Genomic DNA, 9,109 nt, shown 5'->3' with positions numbered 1-9,109 from the left:
TGCGGTGCATACAAAGCGCACGCACGGGCGGTGACGTGGCGAGCTCCAATCAGTTGAAGCGAAGACAAAACGCATGCGTACGTGCGTATCAAAATGTATTTAAGTTGCAACTTTTGAGTTTTTTTTCTGTTTTTATTTTCGCCAGGGGGGTACATGGCGCAACGCGAAGAAACCCGCCTGGAGAAGTTGAAAAGTCGCCGGCCAGTAGGAGGGCGACACATCAGTGCGCAGTTTAAAAAGAAATTTAAAAATAAATGGATTTAAATCCAATGGCTAATATTGGTTTAAATTCATTTATTCATAACTTTTGATCCAAAAGTCCGATTGAGATGATTTTTTTGTGGAATTGCTCATCTTGATCCCCTCTTTCTATCTATATTGTTGGATTATGAAATATTGATAGATAAAAATTAATTACTAATTTGGGGTAAAATGGTAATTTTTACCATTTAACCTAAGTATAAAAACCGAATTTCGAGAGGAGGGGGTCATTCTTGATGCTACTCTATCGCAGCTGCAAGACAGAGAGGAGCTCTAGCTTGGATCAACCTATCTAGTACCTTTTTCTTGTTTGTATTTGAACTTTTAGTGTATTTTGGATGATGTTTTAGTGAAATTTCTTATTCATTCTTCTTGATCTTGGTCTGAACTTCTAAATCGCTAGGCTTGAGCGGAAGGTGCAAGCCCTTCTTGAGATTGAGAGGACAGAATGAGAGATTTACCTAGCTATTCCAAGTGCACATTAAAAACTATAAAAAACTTCAATTTCTAGGAGAGTAAATTTCCCTTTGTATTATCTAATTGTGTAGTTATTTCTGAATTATAAGACCTACAAAACCAACCAACTCAAATCAAAATTTCTCTCTCAACCACTCTAACTCCTTGGACCCTTTTCTTTGGATCAAAGAAGCCAATTTAGAGCTTCCTATTTCTTCTATTCATCCCATCTCTTCTACCCCCCTTTCTAAATTTCTCATCTAATTAGGGTGATTTGATCTTCATTGAAGATCAAATTAACTCTAATTAGGGTTGAATTACCAAGAAAACCATCAAATTGAATTCCTTACTAGCTTCCCTTGGATGACACTCGTACTTATCACTACACATCTTAAGTAGAGTTTTTATAAATTTTATTGTATAAGCTAAAATTGAGAACGAAAAGGGTTAAAAATTGCATAAAATTTACTCCTATTTTTGGCTTATTAGAGCCCGTCCCCTTGCGCAGGCACCCTAAAAAATACCGCCCGCCTACCTGGAGGAATTGAGGAAGCAGCTCCAAGAACTATTGGAGAGCAAGCTAATCCGGCCGTCCAAGGCTCCCTTTGGCGCCCCAGTCCTATTCTAGAAGAAGAAGGATGGGTCGCTCCGACTCTGTGTGGACTACCGAGGGCTGAACAAGGTAACAGTGAAAAATAAATATCCTGTGCCCAACGCTAAAGAGTTGTTTGACAGGGATGAACTTGAAGAGAGGGTACCATCATATGCAGATCAAGGAGGGGGACGAACCGAAGATGGCATGCGTGACACGCTACGGATCATTTGAATTTTGTGTGATGCCTTTTGAGCTCACGAATGCTCCTGCTACCTTTTGTTGCCTCATGAACTCAATTTTTCGGGACTATATCGATGATTTTGTCATTGTGTACTTGGATGATATTCTCATATATAGCCAAAGCTTGGATGACCATGTGAGGCACCTAAGGAAGGTGATGACCAAGCTGAAGGAGCACGAGCTCTACCTCAACGTGAAGAAATGCGATTTTGCCTTGCAGGAGATTGAGTTCCTCGGACACCTGGTTGGGAAGGAAAGTGTGCGCATGGATCCCTCGAAGGTGAAGGCCATCAAGAATTGGATAGAGCCGAAGGGAGTGCCACAGTTGAGATCTTTCCTTGAGCTGGCCAATTATTACCGGAAGTTCGTCAAAGGCTTCTCCTGACTGGCGGCCCCACTAACAGATTTGTTGAAGAAAGACGCCAAGTGGCAGTGGACAGACCAGTGTCAAAGAGGATTTGACAAGTTGAAGAGTGCAATCTCTAGCGAACTGGTGCTTCGATTGCCCAAATTTAATAAGGCATATGAGGTACACACTGATGCTTCTGACTTCGCACTTGGTGGTGTATTGATGCAGGACGGGCACCCAGTGGCTTATGAGAGCAGCAAGCCGAATGACGCGGAGAGAAGATATTTAGTGCACGAGAAGGAGATGGCAGCGGTGGTACATTGCCTAAGAGTCTGGCGCCACTATCTCCTTGGAGAAAAATTCGTGGTCTACATCGACAATGTGGCCACGAGCTGCTTCGAGTCCCTAAAGAAGCTGACCCCGAAGCAAGCAAGATGGCAAGATTTCTTGGCAGAATCCGACTGTCTTAAAATACAAACTGGGGCAGGCTAATCAAGTGGCCGACGCCTTAAGCCACAAGGAACCAGAAGTTTTTGTGGCCGCACTTTCAGCAGTCCAAGGAAGCATTCTTGAAGAAATCAAGAATGCTTCTCGCGCTCGTGCCTCGCGCCCCGCGCCCCACTCCTGCGCGTGGCACTTCTCGCTCCCGCGCGACGCTTGGCGCTCACGCGTAGCGTTGACGCCCGCGCATGGCACTGGGGCACAGCACTTTGCGCGCGCGTGCTCATGCCTGTCAGTCCCCGCGTCCAGCACGTGCGGACTTCACCTGATCCGTCCCCCTTTGGGCATGAAAAGGCACACGCACCGTCTGTGGTGTATCACCACATACAGAGGCGATGGCCTGAAAGATCAGGTTTGGGCATCGCTACCCATAGATGACTCTGTCATTAAATATCGTGAGTCTCAAACGGGACACGCCCTCCCAACAAGCACTTATGCCTCTGGGCAAGGAATGCCGCCTAGTTAGGGGTCTAACACGCCCCCACCGCCAGAACTTGTCGACGCCCTCGTCGACGCCCACTGTTCCGCTTCATATGCTCCTAGTAGGTCCTCGAACTGCCATAAGTCCGAGTCGCGCTCCTAGTTTGCTGATTCAGCTGGTCTGTTCTTCCACTTGATGAGATATTCGATCTTGTGATAGCAACTGTGACGTTCTCCCCGGTCAATTTATCCCTTCGCTAGGACTGCTTCTACTTCCTAGTCGAAATGCACCCGCACATTCAACGGTGTGCGCTGGGACTGGTTCCTTGCTGCGTATTCAAGATATGGAATATATTTCTTCAGAACCGACACATGGAAGACCGGATGGACCACCAGCCGACATGGAATGTTTAGCCGGTAGGCCACTCATCCGATCTTAGCTACCACCTCAAATGGACCATCGTAGCGAGGTACCAGACCCTTGTGCCGTTGCTTTGCTTGCTTCGACTTCAACATCTGCACGTTGGTCTTCTACAAAACCAGGTTGCTGACTTCTACAAAACCGGGCTTCAACAAAACCAGGTTACAAAACCAGGTTTGCTACACCTCGTCTATGTTGATCGGCGTACTTCTTCATTCTCTGAGCAGCATGTTCTAGTGCCTCGTGGGCTTCCTCAATGCGAGCATGATAATTGCGCGCAAAGTAGAAGGCTGCAGGGAAATGCCCGTTCCCCTTTCTCTTCACCACTTCCGAAGGAGTCAGCGGTTGTCTTCCCGTTGCAATCTCGAATGGCGAGTGACCTATAGACGAGCTCTGGTTGATGTTGTGTGCAAATTGCGCTGCATCCAGGAGCTCCACCCAATTCTCCTGATTGACCAAAACGCAATGCTGTAGATACTTTTCAAGCATGGAGTTTTCACATTCTGTCTGACCATCTATCCGGGGGTGGAAGCTCTTAGAAAATTTGAGCTTGGAGCCCATGTACTTGAATAGTGACTCCTCCTGAACTCCATTTCAATGTAACTCTATTTCATTGGCCGACACAGGTGGGAGCGCAGCTGTAGAGATCCTAAGTAGCTATAGGTGGCACTATAGCGGTCGCAGGAACCGGGCATCTAGACAAGTATGCGTGAAACGTCGTGAATACGGTAGAGGTGGGGTGGTGTTCTGAAGCACCCTCATGGGCGTGATGATTGTGAAGTAGCAAGAAGGAACGGAGTACCTCCTTCAAGGGGAAGGAGGACGCTGCAACCCTAGAACAACACGTTCGTACTTCCTTTAAAACAAAGTTCTCTTTCAGAAACAATAATTCCTTTTCTTTCAAAAAACAAGTCGGATCTTCAGTGGAGGCCTCCCCCCGCCTTTCCTTTATAGTGAAAGAAAGAAAAAGAGGGGGGGGGGGAGTAAGAGTGCCCTAAAGGGTCCTTCAAGGGGAAGAATCCATGCATGGGCTTCCCAAAGGTGTAAACCAAAACATAACAAAACCAAAAAACTCACATGGGGAAGGCCCGTACACATGCAAGAGGGTGCCTCCCTACAATCAAAGGGATGATGAAATAAAACATAACAAAGCAAAGAGGAGGACCATCTTTGTTACTTTGTTTGTATGACCTTGCAATACATGTGATGGGACAATGTCCAATGATGTAACAAAGATAGGACATTAGGGCCTGTGTAGTGTGGCACAACTGTAATGTATTTTCTCAAAATGCATGGACGTGTGACGAGACACGAGACGTGATAAACTATATGTTAAAGTTTTGTTCATCACTGGTTTTCATCAATCCCATCACATTGCGCACATGCCTTCTAGGATATGTCTTTTCCTACATATTTTTGAACTAATATTTTGATCCATTTTTATACGAATCAGAATGGATTGGATTAAGTGATCATAAAGTTGTTCACAATAGAGTGAACTAATGATAATGAGATTAATATAATTATTACAAATTGAATTTATATTGAATTTGGAGAACTTTAAGATGTTTGTAACCATGAGTTTACAATTGAATACTTTACAATGACATGATTTGGAAGGAGAGATATCATTGGATAAAATAGCTGAACCTGAAAAAGATAGAATTTGTAGTCATTGCCTTTTTGTGAATAAATAGTGTTATGTTTAAAATATTGAAAGGTGGGTGAAGGGAAGAAAACATTTTTAGAAATGGTGGTCAGAGAATGGAAGAAAGAGGTTGACACTAAGTTGCACAAGCCTAAAGGAAATATTAGAAACATGGTACTCTAAATGATGGGGGACCATCCAGCTTCGAAGACCCTAGTGAATCACTTCATCGAGCGAGGGCTCACGCGCGAGACCCATCCTTCGGAATACCCGACCTAGTCAACGGGTAACAAAGGTTTGACATTATCTTTCCTTATTTTCCTTGTTTAGTAGCATTTGTATGTCAGCCACATATGTGTTTGTTTGCACGTGTTTGGACCGCTGTATGGACCTACACGTTTGCGCGTATTTGAGCCCATGTGTTGGCATGTTAGGGGTATCTCTCTCCTATTAGAGGGTCCTAATTACTTTAATTGGGCCTTCTCCCCTTTATTTCTAAGGGGGAGGCCCATATTTGCCCCTATAAAAGGTGGGGCTTCCATAGGAGAAGGGAACAAATGAAAAGTTTGAGAAAAATGTGATTTTTTAAAGGGTTTTCTTGTTTTTTAGCTATTTTTAGGTTTTTGCATTACTTATGAAAATGCCACTGCAAAATTAAGTTTCAAGAAACCCTAATCTTGATCGCCAAAAACCACCGCCGCAACCATCTTCGTCGGAGTCCCCGCCATCGCTGCGTGCTGGTGCAATGCCCGCGATCGAGGCCACCAGCTACCTCCCGCGGCCGTCAAGGTGTCCCCCTCCCCCCGTGGCCAATTGCGCCTCCCACTTGTCGTCGCTGCCAACTGCCGCGACCAGGCGCAGCCCGCGGTTGCGACCAGCCATGGCCGTGGTCGCGACCAACCGCCGCCTGTGGTCGCCAGCCATTGCTGCCTACAGCCGCAACCAGCCATTGCCTGCAGCAAGGACCAGCCGCCACCCGTGTCCACCGCAACCAGCAATCGCGATCAGCCACCGCCAACAGTTGCAGTCACGGCTGCGACCAGCTGCAACCAACGCGCGCAATCAGCCGTAGTCGCTGAGACCAGCTGCGGCGCTCGTTGCCGCTCCTCGCCTCCGTGCCAACCGCAGTGCCTTGCCACCGTGCCCGGCGTCGCGCCTTTCCCCCGCGCCTAGCCGGTGTGCCTGCTGCCCCCCTGCCCCACCATCGCGCATGCCGCTACGCCTCGTCGGTGTGCTCCCATCTGCCGCGCAAGCCGTCACCGCATTTCAGCGCATGCAACCACTATTCGTCAGTTGTCACAACCACCGCTTGTCTCACCCGCTCCGCCTCTCAACAATGCCCGGGCCGCTGATCGTCTACGCCTGCCGTCAGTCATCATTGCTTGGCCACATGCCCGGTCGTCTGCCAACCCCTTTATCGCTGATACAAACGTTAGGCTAGCCGTAACGAATCGGGTACGGCCACACTTCTTCCATTTTATGCGTTCAATTATCTTTTTCAGTGCCTCCCCAGTGTGTCTCCACCGCTAGGGTTAGGTTAGTGATAGATAGGAATACGTCAATGGGATTAGGTTTCCATCGATATGATCTTGGTTGGCACTTCGAACGGTGCACACACGAGCGGCAATAGTCGTACTCGCACCGTCCGCTCTCAACCTGTCGTCCTAGTCATCGGGAGCCTAGTGGCATTCCCACGTCACACTTCCCGTAGCCTAGTGGTCGTTGGTGTCCGTCGACGCCGGATTTATACTTCTCAGTGATTTCATCGTTGCATCATCACTTGCATTATTTCAATATTAGTCGTCTCCACTCTATGACATGACTGCCCTCGGCTTCCCTGTGTAACACGAGCCGTTCACTCTCGTCGTATGTCGTGTTACATCACTAAAATTTGATGAAGTGTTTGTGCAATTTTTGTTAATGCTTTTGTAATATAACTTATAGATTTTATATAAAACCTTTGTTGAATGCATACTGGGAAAAGAGAAAACGTAAGAAATGATTAGGAAATAGCTCAAAGCTGTCTATACATTCCTATAATTAAAATTTTTATGAAAATTAATATTTTTACTATTATAGTGTATTCTTATTTGTAAAATTGTTATATTAGATAAAATAAATGTATGTTTATATTTTTACTCAACCTCCTTGAGTTATCTGTAATCTACTGAAGAAAAAAGTTTATTGGACGTATTTCAAAAACTTAGCTGTTTATTTTAAAATATTTAATTTATTTAAAATATCTTAATTTGATTTTTGAGATCATGTAAAGTGCTCCCATTAAATACATCTCACCAACGTGTAATTACAGTATGTTGGCGCAAGATATGAGAAATCAAGATTCTTTAAAGTTCTATAAAACCTGTAACATCTTACTAATATAACTGAGAAGTAAAAGTAATTTAGTTCTGATTATATGAAGTATAATGATTTTTTTTGAACTTTAAAGAATCTTCCATTCTCTTATCAAATTTTTATGAACCCTTAAAAGGAAAGCGTTATTGTCAAAATGAGTATATTCAAAATTAGTTTTCATATTGTTAGTAAACCATATATTTGGATAACATTAAAAGAAAGAAAAGAGGATCAATTACCAATAACTAATAAATATGACATAAATACAAACTAAAGCGTGAGATTTAATCAAATAATCAATCAACGTCGTTAGAAGGGGAAATTCTTAATCCAGGTCTATCAGGGATCACAGAAACTTGTTCTTTAGCCGCCGATTTACTCTCTCAGTCACAATTTAGATAAAAATGACATTTCTGTTTAAATCTACTTTTTTTATCTCACACAACAATAACGATAAATTCTTAGCTCCTCCGGTATGCTCGACACGAGGACTGATGACAAGTACTTCAACATGCAATCTCTCATCCACGTGTTTCAACCTTCCACCTCCACGCAGCGCTCCTCCATCTCTTCCCCAAACAAAAGAAAAAAAGAAGAAGGAAGAATCAAGCAAGGAATGACATCTCCAGCGCCCCAGAGCAAGAACAATCCGATGAGAAGCTACGTCAAGCCATGCACAACGAGGATGTTTCCCATGCAACGTAACTGGCTAAGGCGAGTATCGATCAAATCAGTCGTTTTATCGCCTCGTCTTTCTCTCGAAAATTGCACCGCGGCGAGAGTCACTCCGCCGGACCCGTCTTTCCTTTCCGAGTTGCCGGGGTTTGATCCTTCGCCGCCAGAGTTTGATCCTTTGCCGGGGTTTGATCAGCCGGTTAAGCCACCGCCGGAGTTTCCAGACCCGGTTGAGCCGTCGCCTCCCTGGCCGGATATTCCAGTAGCGCCTCCAGATGTGATACCGCCGGATGTGACACCGCCGGAGGTTCCGCCATCGCACGCACCTCCTACGGGCATTCCTGAAACCACGTTATCTCCTGAAATCCTTTATTATCCGTTCTAAGTTGTAACTTTTGAGTGTTGTAGTTCGGTTGCTTTGAGATCCTCCTGGGAAGGAATGATCGCGGTTTTCTTTGTGAAATGAGATGAGTGCTGAGAGGGGATGAACGCGGTTTTGTTGGGGAAATGGGTTTTGAAGGTTTGAGGAATAAAAGCTTGTTGCAGTTTTAAGAAGTTTGATTTTATTTTGTGGGATTTGGGTTTTCATAGGTTTTATCTTCTGATCTTTCATTGCTCGTCCTATGTTAAGTTATAAGCGTTGATAGCTCTGAGATCAATATTGAGAGGGATTAACGCAGTTTTCTTTGTGAAGTGGGAATATTGTGGAGGGGATGAAGGCCGTGTTTTTTTGTGAAATGAGTTTTAGAGGGTCTGACAAATAAATCTTGCTGCAGTATTTAGAATTTCGATTTTATTTGGATGAAATTTTTTGCTGTCATAGGTTGTATCTTATATTTATCTTCTGAAATATTTCATTGCCCTTCCTATGTTAACATCTAGATGTCGATAGCTCTGAGATCAATGTTGAGATGGATGAACGCCCTTTTCTTTGTGAAACGAGTTTAGAGGTTCTGAGAAATACAATCTTGTTGCAGTATTAAGAATTTTGATTATATTTTAAGGTGTTTTCGCTGTCAGAGATTTTATCTTATATTTATACTGTGAAATCTTTCATTGCCCGTCCAATGCTAACTTCAAAGTGTAGATAGCTCGGGGATAAATGTTGAGATAGATAAACGAAGTTTTCTTTGGGAAATGAGTTAGCAGGTTTTGAGAAATTATATCCTGTTGAAGAATTATGAAATT

Source organism: Wolffia australiana, chromosome 8 (assembly GCF_029677425.1).
Source record: "Wolffia australiana isolate 7733 chromosome 8, ASM2967742v1".
Taxonomy (NCBI): Eukaryota; Viridiplantae; Streptophyta; class Magnoliopsida; order Alismatales; family Araceae; genus Wolffia; species Wolffia australiana.
Note: the sequence above shows the minus strand (reverse complement) of the source record.